The sequence below is a fragment of the Mercenaria mercenaria genome, chromosome 9, assembly GCF_021730395.1.
Source record: "Mercenaria mercenaria strain notata chromosome 9, MADL_Memer_1, whole genome shotgun sequence".
Taxonomy (NCBI): Eukaryota; Metazoa; Mollusca; class Bivalvia; order Venerida; family Veneridae; genus Mercenaria; species Mercenaria mercenaria.
This window is the reverse complement of record NC_069369.1, coordinates 11,188,202-11,202,684: the sequence shown is the minus strand read 5'-3', so window position 1 is coordinate 11,202,684 and position 14,483 is coordinate 11,188,202.

The following is a 14,483-nucleotide window of genomic DNA, read 5'->3' as shown; positions in this document are numbered from 1 at the left end:
ACGTGTTATAAGTGTATTATTATTATGTATCACGCTTAAGCCTATTATTATTATTACGATAACTGATTGAACACGCGCTATTTGTAAAGCGAAAGTATTTGTTACTTTCAAAGATGGTACAAAGGAAACTATTTAATACACAATGGCAAAAATGTAACAAGCTTTGTTTACAAAGCATAATGTTCCGATGCAAGCATGCAACTGACAGAATCAGTTATACTGTTATACTGTATATTGTATGTAAAAGTATATGTATACTCTTTAAATGAGTTCAATTTGTACTTCTGTCGAAGGGTTTGATTCCAACAGTACCCACTCTAGCTACAACGAAGCCGAAGCAGACGAAAACCCAGCGACAAACGAGGATGATACTTCTTCGACTCAGTCGTCTGCTTCAGCGGGTATTACTGGGGACTTTCCGTCGAGGTCAGGCAGCATTTCCGAATGGTACGATAAGGAATCTTTGATTAAATTTGTTACACCATGCTCAATGAGTCTCATAGGTATGAGCGGAAGCGGTAAGACGACGTTCATAAAAAGCTTGCTTGAGCAAGCCGACGGGGTCTTTACAAAGGCGCCAAGCAGAGTCATATATTGCTATTATAATAACATTTATCAACAATTGTTCACAGAAATGGGCAGAACAGTGTAAAACATAAGCTTTTATCAAGGTGTTCTGGTCCGCGAAACGATTGAGAATTGGGCGTCGTCTGAAAGGCATCTGATGTTAATACATGTATTTTACGACATATACCAAGAGATCACGTCTAGTAAGTCTATATGTGACTTAACAATTATGCTATCATATCATATGCGTATATCTTGTATATTTACATCACACAATATATTTACAAGTTGTCGTTATTCAAAAACAAATCTCCATTACATATTAGTGTTTACACTGCGGAATAGACAACAATTAGCAGTTCTCGGAAGTCAGTTATTTTGTCATAAAAACAGTGAAAAGAATTTTGTTAAAGTATATGATATGGTTGCTGAAAATGGCAACGGCGAACTCGGCAATCCGCTTATAATTGACAATAGCCCGGTGTCAAAAAATAAACAATTTAGACTACGCTCCAGGGTATTAATCGGGGAGTTACCAAATGTATATGAAATGATTGACAATAGCCGCGTGTCAGTATAAGCATGGAGAAACATTTACATCTCTTAAGATACCTTAGCAGTTCGGATAACGGTGTAATAAGGAGAAGGATAATCGAAGCCGCAACTTCGGAGCAATTAGCTACTTTTTCTGAAATATTACTAAATATTCTGAGTGGAATATTTGATCTGTCTGATCAGGAATTATCTCTACGGGAGCGACACAGAAACGTTTTAAGGGACCTTGCTGATAAAAGCGTACATAACAGCGAAAACAGAAGACACCTACTTAAACATAGCATCTGTCTAAAACACCTGCTTGCTGTTTTCTTTAAATATTTGCCCTCCTTACAAAGAATGGAAGAAAGTATCAAAAAACTAGTTGTGATTCCCCATACACAATACCAGCAGCTCATTCGAAACAAGGAAAATTCGAATATGAAATCACGGACAGTTCAGGCACCTCAGACGGTGGAGACGACGACGACGACGAGTTCGACGGAAATGACGTCGGCAGACCACAACGAATTTACGAATAACAGACAAGACGTTGTAGACTATGACCCTAAGGCGAATTATAGCTGTGTTTCTAACGATAATGACTTTGTGTGCTCTGATGATGAAGATATCAATCGGAAAATTTTACATGTAATTGAGTACAGTTTTTCTTATAAAATCAGAAAAATGCTCAAAAAATTGTTCGTATTCATTCTAACCTTTGGTAATATTGAAATCGGGGTTAGTTCTTCGGGAAACGTTATTGTAAAAGGTAAAGTGATCGATCCCAGGTCGAACATTATAGAACTTCTAGAATTCTAGAAAACGGCAGTCAAGTACCTGCAGGGTATGAAGCTTTTCTTGCGGCCCTTACCAACATAAATGTTCCATCCACTTTCATACATGGACAAATTCTAGGTGACGAAGTACATCAGCTATCAACACAGAAGGAGTCAGACTTCCGGTATCGAGCAGACGACAACTAAAAGCGGATGTCAAAATCTAGTTATCGGCAGGAATGTAGATGGAAACCTTACTGATCACGTCTTATCATTCAGGCTACTTATTTTAGGTACACTTATAAATCTGTTTATGTATGCGCATGTATATATGCAGACATAATATACTAGGACAGTAACTTACGCAGCTAAAATATGTTTGACAAGGACCGTCTTGAATTTTTTTTTATGAAATTAAGAAGTTTTGACTCTTTAACTCTGTATCCAAAGAATAATGCGTCTCATTTTAAAGTGCAGTTTGACAGGGAACTTTATATTCAATGGAAATTGGGAGGTTTCACTCCGTGATATTGCAATTAATAGTAGTCTAAATGATGAATATATAGAAGGCAAATATATATATATATCATATTATATGGTTCGAATTAATGCATGTATCTTTACTTAACATATGAAAACTCTTACTGTTAAAGTCCCTGTAGCTTTTTTAATTTACAAATACAGAAAATTAGATTTAGCCGTAATATAGTATAAGATATTTTCTGTTTACTCTAAAAACTGTTTCAATAATGCCTTTCTTTCGCTAGATCTCGTAAAAGTATTGCCAGATGCTATTTCTAGCTTTCGCAATATCATTGAAAAGTGCTATATTTCTATATGAACTTAGTGATTTGAAAAGCAAAATTTAGAATGTTTTCAGTATAAATAAAGACCACTTTCACGATATTTTTCTAGGTGAAATAAGACCTACTTGTATTGAAACATCCTAATTGCTAATGGAACTTTAATTTACGTGTGACAAAAAATCAAGAATAAAAATACAGTATGCTAAAGATATTTTGCCAGAGACACAAGGAAGGAATCTAATACACTCTGTTTAAAATACTTTGTTTCCTATGTCTCCACCTCGGATATTTATACATTATTAAAAACATTCTAAACAAAAAATTACCTTAACATATACGGGTGCATCTGGACATTCATCTCCGTTGAGTATAGCTTTCAATGTCGGAACTGCCCGGTACACTTGTTCGCACGTCATTGTTGTTTGGTACAATGTAACTTTGTCCAGGCGTATTGCTCTCCAATCTTTTATTCCTATCACCACCTCTCCCATATAGGGTCTCGGAATTGTCACATCCGTGTATAACCAAAATCTGCGTTCTTCTTTCCAGGTTTCCACAGTTTAATATGTCACCGTGTTGTGCACATTCACAAAATCTCTCCCCTGTCCCCTCACTATCTACTAGCAATCCAAGCAAAATGCAAAACTTTAGCAAAAACACTATATTTTAGCGTTCCTTCAGCTTTTGTAATTGTTCCGTGTATTTACAGTGAATGCCTTAAAGGCAAAGAAAATCTCCTATATAAGTGACCCCCCCCCCCCCCCCCCCCCCACAAATACCAGACTTCTTAATCCCCAATATACAAGATCCTGTCTTGTCCAGTTCTGATAAGGGTCTATAAAACCCCTGTAGACTTGACATGTAGCCTAATTATTGTCAGAGAATCATAAATTTTATTGCCTACAGGTAAATTGGTTATTTCCTGTGTTTTGCATTTTATTAATTGAAATGTTGTTGTTGTTTTTTTTTAGGTTTTTTTTTTTTAGAATGTACACAAAATTATTTTAATTGATAAGATACTAAATTTGAGTGCTCAGTCATGTTGAGTAATGTCTTGGCCCATTAAATTATAACTCATATAGCAAAGCAATTCTCACTATAAAATAATTATTCAAAACTTAATAAGAGAAATTACAAGATTGTTTATTCAATGATTATGATCTTTTTATCAAAAGTAACAAAATAAAAAAACGATAAAAAAAAAGATAATTGCTGGATTTTATTAGAAATTAAAGAAGCGTTCAGTTGCATTTTTAATAGATAAAGAAGGTATATAGACAGAAGGATGTTATATATTAAAAATGCTTAATTCCTCTTGTGGTGTCTATATAATGTTAACTTTCTTTTATGTATAATAAAATCCAGCAATAAAGATATATCATTGTTCAAAATACACAATAATTTATTACTTTTAAAAGCTATGTGCCTGAATGCATTTTTTTTATATTTTTGACGATAAAAACAGCAATAATGAGATGTAATTGTTAAAAAACTTACTTTATTAAAAATATGATAAAAACACTTTTGTATCTTATCACTTTGTTTATTTAGCCCTAATTCAGTCAAGCTTTCTAAACTCGTTATAAAGGTGAGAACTGATTTGCTATAAAGGTGAGAAATATCACCTGCAATTTATTTACTGCACAATAGCTATACAGTAGCTTATTATGATAAACAGAAGCAAGTCTACCAATGGTCCCGACTTGTGTATTGGCCCATATCGCCAATACGCAGACCTTATAATCTCCATAGGCCACATACCAGGCATACTAGAACCAGTGTCTTTAACGGGCTTATAAGTTCCTATTTATTTTCATTTTCAAAATCACGTGACACCGACATCCTGTTTGATTGTCAGCGTGGATCATATACGAAACGTGACACCGCCATCCTCTTTGATTGACAGCGTGGCGGCGGGAAGCTGGGTAATAGACGGATTACGTAATTATTTAACTGGACATTATTTCAGGGATACCGCTATAGTTGAAACCACGTGACCAGGTACCATGATAACACACAATGTATAATATATCCATAACTTAATTAAATAGGGTAGACAGTGATTAAGCCATCACGAAGTTTACGTTTTTAACTGGGTATCCGAATTGGTCAAAACCAGTTGCGAAATCACAATTTAAAACAATATTTTTCCGAGAGTCTGGACAATTCGCATCCGGGTACACTGCAACCTGCCTTTCCAGATTCATCGCCTTATGCAGTAACACTTCCGCTAAATGCATGTCACAAAACGTACTTTTGCCCTGTACATGTTTGATATGATTTTCAAAGACGTGATTTCTGAAAAAATAAAATATAAGTTGTCTGTTTAAGTTGTTAGGGATTTTTTATCTCAAGTATTTTAGTTACATCAATTCAGTCGTATGTAAGCTGTTTAAAAGAATTGAATATTCTAGTATTTTGTGAAGTCGATGTTTTATCAATAGAAAAAATATCTCACGTGATTAAAGTGTTCATCTCATGAATTATTTCACTTTTAACAAGAGCTACCGTAAGACAGCGCGCTCGACTTTTCTCAGTGCTTGACTCTGAATTAGAGCTTTGTCAGTAAAAATAATTTTAAGTTAAAAAGGGACATAACTCTGTCATAATTCAAATCAGAGTTATGGGAATTGTTTCTCCTGGTGTAGACTTTGATAGTAAATAACTATTTTGAGTTTCAAGTCAAAAGCTTTAACAGTAACAGATATTTGACTTTTAACAAGAAATTCTAAGATAAAAAGAGGCATAATTCTGTCAAAATTCAAATCAGAGTTATGGATATTGTTTCTCCTGGTGTAGACTTAGATGGTAAATAACTATTTTGAGTTTCAAGTCAAAAGCTTTAATAGTAACTGAGATATTTGACTTTATCAAACTTAAAAAGAAATCTAAGTTAAAAAGGGGCATAATTCTGTCAAAATTCAAATCAGGGTTATGGGGATTGTTTTTTTCTGGTGTAGACTTTGATGGTAAATAAGTATTTTAAGTTTCAAGTCAATAGCTTTGATAGTAACAGAGATATTTGACTTTATCAAAAACTTTTACCAAAAATTCTAAGTTAAAAAGGGCATAATTCTGTCAAAATTCAAATCAGAGTTATGTGGGTTGTTTCTCCTGGTGTAGACTTTGATAGTAAATAACTGTTTTAAGTTTCAAATCAATAGCTTTGATAGTAACAGAGATATTTGACTTTATCAAAAACTTTAACCAACGGCGACGCCGACGCCGACGCCGCCGACGCCGGGGCGAGTGCAATAGCTCTACTTTTTCTTCGAAAAGTCGAGCTAAAAATTAAATTCCACAACAGAAGGATGGATATGGGTTGGACCTTTAAAAATCTGGTTTTTAAGGGGCTGACTGGTTTATATATACAGAACAGAACAGAACATACATTTTATTTGAATTAAGCATATACAGCTCATCTTCATATACAACAATATATACATGCATGAATACGAAAAAATGGTAATACCTAGTATAATAAACATATACTAGTAAATTTGTGAGAGTGCAATACAACACATGTAACAAAATCTATATAACTATATACATGATAGCTAATACATGAAAACTAGGATGGTAAGAAATATTACCCGGCATTCAATGCATTCGATCTCATTTTGAAGGCTTTATTACAATACACAGCTAATTTGATTAACACTGACTTCCTTTCTGAATTAAGCAATTCTATGAATTTATACACGCTAGGGTGTCTTACAAAATAATTAGATATATACTGTTTTCTTATTGTATCATACAAAGAGCAAATCAATATAAAGTGGTATTCATCTTCGATGTCATTTTTGTTACAGATACAACATTTTCGTTCACTTCTATCAATATTATTGTGTCTTCCTGTTTCTATAGATAAATTATGTGACGATAATCTGAGTTTAGCCAATGTGTTTCTTAATTTCATACTATCTACAATTTTTAGGTATCCAGACCTGCTAAATTCTGTCTTAATATGTTTTTACAAATGTAACGAAGAGCAAAGACTTACACTAGAGTTCCAATGTGTGATATATATATATCTCTTAAACGATTATGTAGCACTGGTATAAATACATTTAAGTTTATAGATTCTGGATACATCCATACCTCGTTAAATCCCGCACTTTGCAAAAGTGATTTTACTTTGGACAACCAATTTACAGCATTTGGTTTAGAATCTATCTCCAATCTCTGGCTTTTAACAATGTAATCTAGTATACAATTACTGCTTTTATTTTGGTATAACTTTATGAAATATTTAATAATTCTTACTTGTCTTGAAATATATAGTGGAAATCTGCCCACTTCAGAGTACAATGATAAGGTATTTGTCGACATTTTCACATTAAGTAACCATTTACAATACTTTCTTTGTACGATTTCTAAATTGTCCGCCTGTATACTACCCCATATCTCACAACCATAATTAAGAATTGATAGAACATATGCATCAAATAAATTGAACATGATATCAATTGGGACTTGTTTCCCTTTGGTTACATTTAACAATGAGCTCATTGCCCGCAGTGCTTTACCTTTCAATGTGTTTGTCGCAGGCATGAATGATCCACCACTAGACATAACAATACCTAAATAGTTGAAAGTTTTGACAACCTCTATATCAGATCCCGCATAGGTCCAATTATAACTTTTATTCAAAACTCCACCTTTTCTAAATACAACAATTTTAGTCTTGTCTACATTTACAGTTAGGTTCCATTTTGTACAATATGTTTCTAAGCTATCTAAGGAGTTTTGTAAACCTTGCGCAGAATCGGAACAAATAACTGCGTCATCTGCAAACAATAATAAGTAAATCGAAATTTGATCTAATGTTATACCATCATATAAATTTTCTTGCAATGCATTTTCTAAATCATTCAAAAACAGACTAAACATAATTGGAGAAGTAATCTCCCCTTGAAACAGACCAATTTCACTACTGAAAAATTCTGACAACGTATTTACATGTTTCACACACAATTTAACCTCTTCATACATTGAATAAATCACTGAAAACAATTTACCATCAATTCCACACTTTATTAATTTATACCACAGACAGCTTCTGTCAATTAGGTCGTATGCCTTTTTAAAGTCGATAAAACAGCAAAAAAGTTTCTTCTTATCGTTTATAAATTTTTCAATCAAAGAATTTAATATAAAAATAGCATCTACAGTACTATAATCTGTTTTAAACCCAAACTGGGCATCCGTAATCTTATCATTTTCCATAGACCATTTCTTAAGTCTTTCATTTATAATTACAGTGAAAAACTTCGCAAAACAACTTGTTATTGTAATGCCCCTATAGTTATTTGGATCTGAGGAATCACCCTTTTTATGTAATGGAATAATGAACCCCGACGACCAACATCTCGGAAAGGTTCTACTATCAAGAATGTAATTAAATAGCAGTTGCAAAGGATTTACAATATCATTTATATTTGCTTTAAAATATTCATATAAAATATTATCAGCCGAACAAGCTTTATTACTACCCAGACATTTAGATGCCCGCACAATCTCTTCAATAGATATAGGCCTATTAAGTTCTTCAAATGATGCACTGTTGCTTTCCGAAGCTAAAAATGTTTTAACAAAGTCATCACACTCAACATTTGTTTCACGTTGGTCGTGGTCGGAGGAGAGACCTTTAAAATGCTCGTAAAAAGAGTCAACTGTTATTTGCTCGCCTCGGTTTGCAAAAGATTTCTGTTTAAATGTCTTCCAGAATTCACGCGGCGATTTATGTTTCATTGTATTTAGGGATTGGGCAAATGATTTATTAAAATTGTTTTTACATTGACGGCAGTAATATTTATAGTCTTTTTTCTTCATATACACGTTCATTCTTGTTTCATCATTTGGCGTAATATTATATTCATACACTGCTTTTTTATACAATTCATGCTTCACTTTGCATACTTCGTTATACCATTTTTGCCTATTTTTATCTGTATAGGCAAAATACACATCCTTTCCTTTCGAGCATTTCTCAAAATACTTCTTTCCTTTACTATGTAAAAACTCTGTAAATTTATTTACTAGTACATCGGGTATTTCTGCCTGAGAAATATCATCCAGCAAGCTGTTTTCTAAGTCACTTATACCGTCTTTGACATCATCTATAAAAGCATTTTTATATTCACTATTCCACTTATAGAATATGTGCTTTTCGGAAGATGTATATGGCAAATCAGTATTAATACACAGAGAGAACGAGATCGGTGCATGATTCGAAAAGATATTAAAATCATTGACATTAAAGTCGACTATGTCCTTGAAATTAACCTCATCCGTCAAAACATAATCTACTAAGCTTTCCCCATTGTGTGTCATGCAGGTCCGTTTACCGATACCGTTGTCGTTATGTAACCTGCCGTTAACAATACGTATATTGGTTGACTTACACAAATCGATTAATAGTTCTCCAAATCTATTCGCCGTCACGTCACATGTTGCGCGCGGGAGTGGTGTATCGATGTTAAATACGTCATCATTTCCTATTATTCGATCGTTATCAATATAGATTATTGTTGTTTATGTTTAACACCTAATATTGCTTAACGAAGCGTTCAATACTTTGGGACACCGACTTTATAATCAGGAAATCGTGTTAAGCCGGTACCTGCATTATTCGAGAAGGATATGTACATACATATAATAAAATGTACTTATTAGTAATTAAAGTTTACTACATACATAAATGTATCTGTAGTAAAATGAAATAAATAATAAGAACATTTTGTAGCTATACGTACTGGGCATTTAACAAGTGTCCCTTTTATCTTCTAAATAGGACTAGGTATGTGTTTTCATTTTTGGTGTGGTGATATAAAAATAGATAAATAAATAAATAAATAAATAAATAAAGTTTTACATTTGTTTTACAAGATTATTGCAGTTTAAAATACAAATGTATAGAAAACAACAAGCAATATATTTCAGTCAGAAAAATCAACAAGCATGTTGTATGTATCTTTCCGCATTGCAACCAACTTATAGCTCTGTGTGTTAAATAAAAACACTGCGTTATAGTCATTCTTTAGTATGTAACTCCAGAACACAGGTTGTTCAATCTGATTTCTTTGATGTTTGTGACAGACGCATAGTGTCCCTAATTGGCAAGTATTTTGCTATCTTCACGATTACGTTCCCTCCTAACGTTTCTTATGATGGCAACCTACATGTATTTTGTGCTGTCCTGCCATTGTCGTTGATAGATGCGGGCGATGTCAGATCTATTGTAGGTGACGTTAAATCAATCACCATGGGTGAACCTGTTTGCTGCTCCCAAGGTACGGTGGAAAACTTTACGGCTATCAGACAGCCATTTGTTTGCCACCCTGGTTGCATAGCAACCGCCATCGGTATCAATGTCGGTGAAGGTGAGCAGTCCATTGCAACGATCGTATCAAACTAAATGCACGACGCGCGTTTGAATTAAACAGAGTCCCATTGGAACATTGTTTCAAAAACATACCGATGTCTTCAAAGTCACGTGTAAATGTGTTCATATCCGATGATATCATTTCTTCGTTGTCGTTAACCCTGTATCGTACAGTACTGTCTAGAACTGTCATTTTCGCATACATTATATGTATCCCATCTTTATTATACAGGTATGAGCGAATCTGGAAAATAAAACATTATTTAAGCACAGGCACCATTTATACTATATCACAAACGTTATATTTGTGCCCGGTCGTTTGAGAATATTATAAATAGATTACTACATTGAAGATAATTTTAAAATCACTATTAAGCTAAACTGCCTTCTATTCTCGCAATTATATTAATTAGACATAACACAATTTTAACAACGCTAACAAGTATTTAATGGGTGAATGTAACATTTTTCTCAATCATCAAATTTGAAGTTGTGCACATCTGCAGACAGAACTTGTCAAAAATAAAACCTTGCTTTTTTTCTAAAATAATGAAATCAACATATTCCTAAATAAGTTTCTTATTATTTTATTACTTTGTTTGAAAAACAAATAAAATTGCTCCCCAAAAAGGTAAAACTTTTAAAGTTATCACATATTTATCAAATAAAATTTACGGTTTCCCCCTCTCACTAAATAGTATTAATAAACAATGAATGTTACTTACCACAGTACCACTTCTATGCATAATTAGCTCCTGTCCATCTGCTAGGTCGAAATATTTCAATTGCCCCCTGCTCTCCAGAATTTCATTTTTATCGTAAGTCTCCATTTCAAACTTATTCAACTGACGTTTTAATTGAAGTATGTACATGATAGTCAAAAAGCGACATATTTATAGTCTGAGAAGATGTGTTAAAGACAAAGAAAATTAAAGACAAAGAAAATCTCCCCACACTAAAAGCCAGACACTTTAATTCCCAATATACAGGATCCTGTCTGGACCAGTATGATAAGGGTCCATAAAACCCCTGTAGACTTGACATGTAGTCCATGTCACAGGATCATAAATTTTAATGATTTGTAAAGCTAATTGGTTATTTCCAGTGCTATACATTTCACTGATCGAAATGCAGTTGTTATTTTTTCAGATTATGCACAAAATTATTTTAATTGATAATATACTAATTGTAATTGCTCATTCTTGTTGAGTAACGTCCTGACCAATTAAATTATAATTCTTACATCAAGACAATTCTCACCATTTTAGAAAACTCTCACCTTTATTTCATGAAAAAATGAAATAATTATTTAAAACTCAATAAGAGAAACGACGAGCATTTTTTTCCAATTATTAATTAATTATGATCTTTTTATCTAAGAAACAAAATAAAAACAGAAAAATTGAATATTGGATTTTATTAGAAATTAAGGAAGCGCTCAGTTACATTTTAAAATAAATGAAAATAATATGGACCTTCGTGATGAAATCCAGCAATAAACAGATATCATTGTTCAAAATACACATAATTTATTTATAGATGAATTATTCACTATTTTTAAAAAAAGTGCCTGAATGCATTTTCTTTATGTATTTCTTTTTATAAATATCAAGCAATAATGAGATATAATTGTTTATAAAGCTTGATTAATTGAAAAATAGATATGCTGTTGTATTTTATCACTTTGTTTGTTTAGTCCCAATTTAATCAGGCTTTCTGAACTCGTTGAAGTGAGAACTGGTTTGCTATAAAAGTGAAAAATATCACATGCAATCTATGTACTGCACAGTAGCAATACAGTAGCTTAATATGAGAAACAGAAGCAAATCTATCAATCATCCAGTCTTGTATATTGGTTCTTACTGTCAATAGGCAGACCAAAGGCCACATACCTTGCATACCAGAATCAGTGTCTTTAAGGGTTCCACTAATCAAAAGGTGCTAAACGAATCAACAAATCAAAGGTGCCAAAAAATAATTGGACCTGCACGCGTTCAGCCTTAATTTACCAAGCATGTCATTGCATGAAATCGTATTAATTAATTGACAAAACAATGATACTTTTATTTAAACTTAGATATTGTTATAGACACACTAATAATTACAATAATAAAATGATTATAATACTAATTAAAAAATAAAACATTGCAAAAACATGATGGTTAGTTAAATATACATTACCTAAAAGTAATACGTTACAAAATTTACAGTACACCCTAACAGCAGAACATAATATATACAACAAGTTCTTTAACTTAAGAATAAGAAACAGATCATTGAGGTTTGTTCATTCTATACACAGCCCAATTATTACTACATGTACACATCATTCCGTATCCGTATCAGTGACCATATCTATGAGACCGTGTCCGTGGCTAAGTGATTCCTTGGCACTGATGTAATGTCGTTTAGTCTCTACAGGAGACATCATGGCCTTTTCCGTACTGACGTGGTATAATTGTTGTCCGAAATTTCGGACTGATTTAGTCCGCCCTTTTATGCTGATTTTCGATCTCAGACATTCTCTATAGTGTTCATGTACAATGTTGGTATTTGTCCCTTTAAGTGCTGATTTGTTGCAATCATTAGTAAGTACAGAATAGCATTTTGAGGACAGAATGACTGCTTCCTTACATACACTTCCTCCCAACTGGAATTTCATCTTTCCAGGCACCTGAAGATTATTTCAAAATCATTATTTCTTTAAACTGCCTTCTATTTTCGCAACTATATTAATTAGACATAACACAATTTTAACAAGGCTAACAAGTATTTAATTTCTACGTGTGCTGTATAGTACAGTTCAAATATACACAAATACTGAAAACATTTCGCCAAATATAGAAAAAAATGTACCTGTCTGTTAGAATCATCTTTTAGTTTATGACCATCGGGAAGAGAAGAAAAATCAAATCTATGTTTGTTTTTCCATAGTATGTTGTCCACGTCTGGTATGCCCTTGATGTTTACTAGGAACGAGTCTGTATAAGAGTAAACCAGATCCACTTTCCCGTCTTCGAATTCCTTTACCAGAAAATCATAAAATAATTCGTACATCCTGAGCTTGCTTGAGTTCTGTAACATTAGAAAAATGAACGTAGAAAACATAAACTTTTTTTTCAAGCTGACGTAGATGTGAAGATGCTAATTTTTAAAACTATGTCTGAAGAGAAGGGTCACGTGCCATTTTGATTTCCTAAACTAAATGATACTGAACTTCCAAGGAGAAATGCTAATTTTTAAACTATTTCTTAAGAGAAGGGTCACATGTCATTTTGATATCCTAAACTAAATACTAAACTTGCAAGGAAAAGGGAAAAGCATTTAAGTTACACCACTCACCTAAAATTGAAAATCCCACCGCAGCTGGTTCCGTTAGTCGCACTGTTTCCTGACACATTTGTACGGCAGCGACATTATCAGAGAAAACCCGAATGGCCTAGAAAGAAATGCAACATATGAAAATCGGTTTGAAAGTATACTAAGGCACATGTCGAAAATATTGAATAGTATCAGGACAGCATTTATTGTTACTAACAAAAATGTTACTTAGGATATTGTGTGAAGTAGACTACTGATTACCTGAAAAGTCGGTTTCTTGACAGCCTTTTGAAGATCTTTTGCCGATGTACATATCTTCACTTTTATGCGATTGAAAACATTCTCAATTGTTTTACTGAAATATCAACAGTTACCATTATTGTTTAATTTACATAAGTAACATATACAACAATACATCTTACAGGAATAAATTAAACGACAAAATTGTCATCCAAACTCAATGAACAAAAATATATTGTTACAGTTAAATGAGAAAACTATTGATTACTAAATTAAGACCAAAAATGTGTCTTACCCAAATGTGTGATTGCCCACATTTTTGTGTAGCATGTCGAATTGATTCTGTGCCTGTTTTCGATTTTCGCAAGTTAACTTCACAAATCTTTGTAGCCATTTTGTTTGATAGAAAGTTATTACATCGTGGATGACAGAAACTACAATTCCGTGCTTGAAGTAATGTTGTAGGGTGAGGTAATGCACCGCGTATCTGGTTTTTGGTCGAAGCGTAAGGCACAGTTTTCTCTCATCTTTCAATTTCAACCCACAGCGCTCAGCTAAGTTGATCGTATACTCAGACATGTCTTTAGGACCAATCGTTATATTTTCTGGTGCTAGTGGAAACTGATCAAGCAGGTGATGTAGCTTGTCGGGATATTCAAGGTCAACAACAAAAATGTATCCCTTGTCATCGCTCGCTGTTAATTATGTTATGTCGTCAGCATCTCTTTCAGGTTCGTTTAAGTATCTAAATCCAGACATGAGGAAAATCATGCATAACACTTGGGTACAGGGAATTGAAATAAAAAAGTGAGCTGACTGGTTCTTTTAGATTGAAATCTGTTGCTGAAT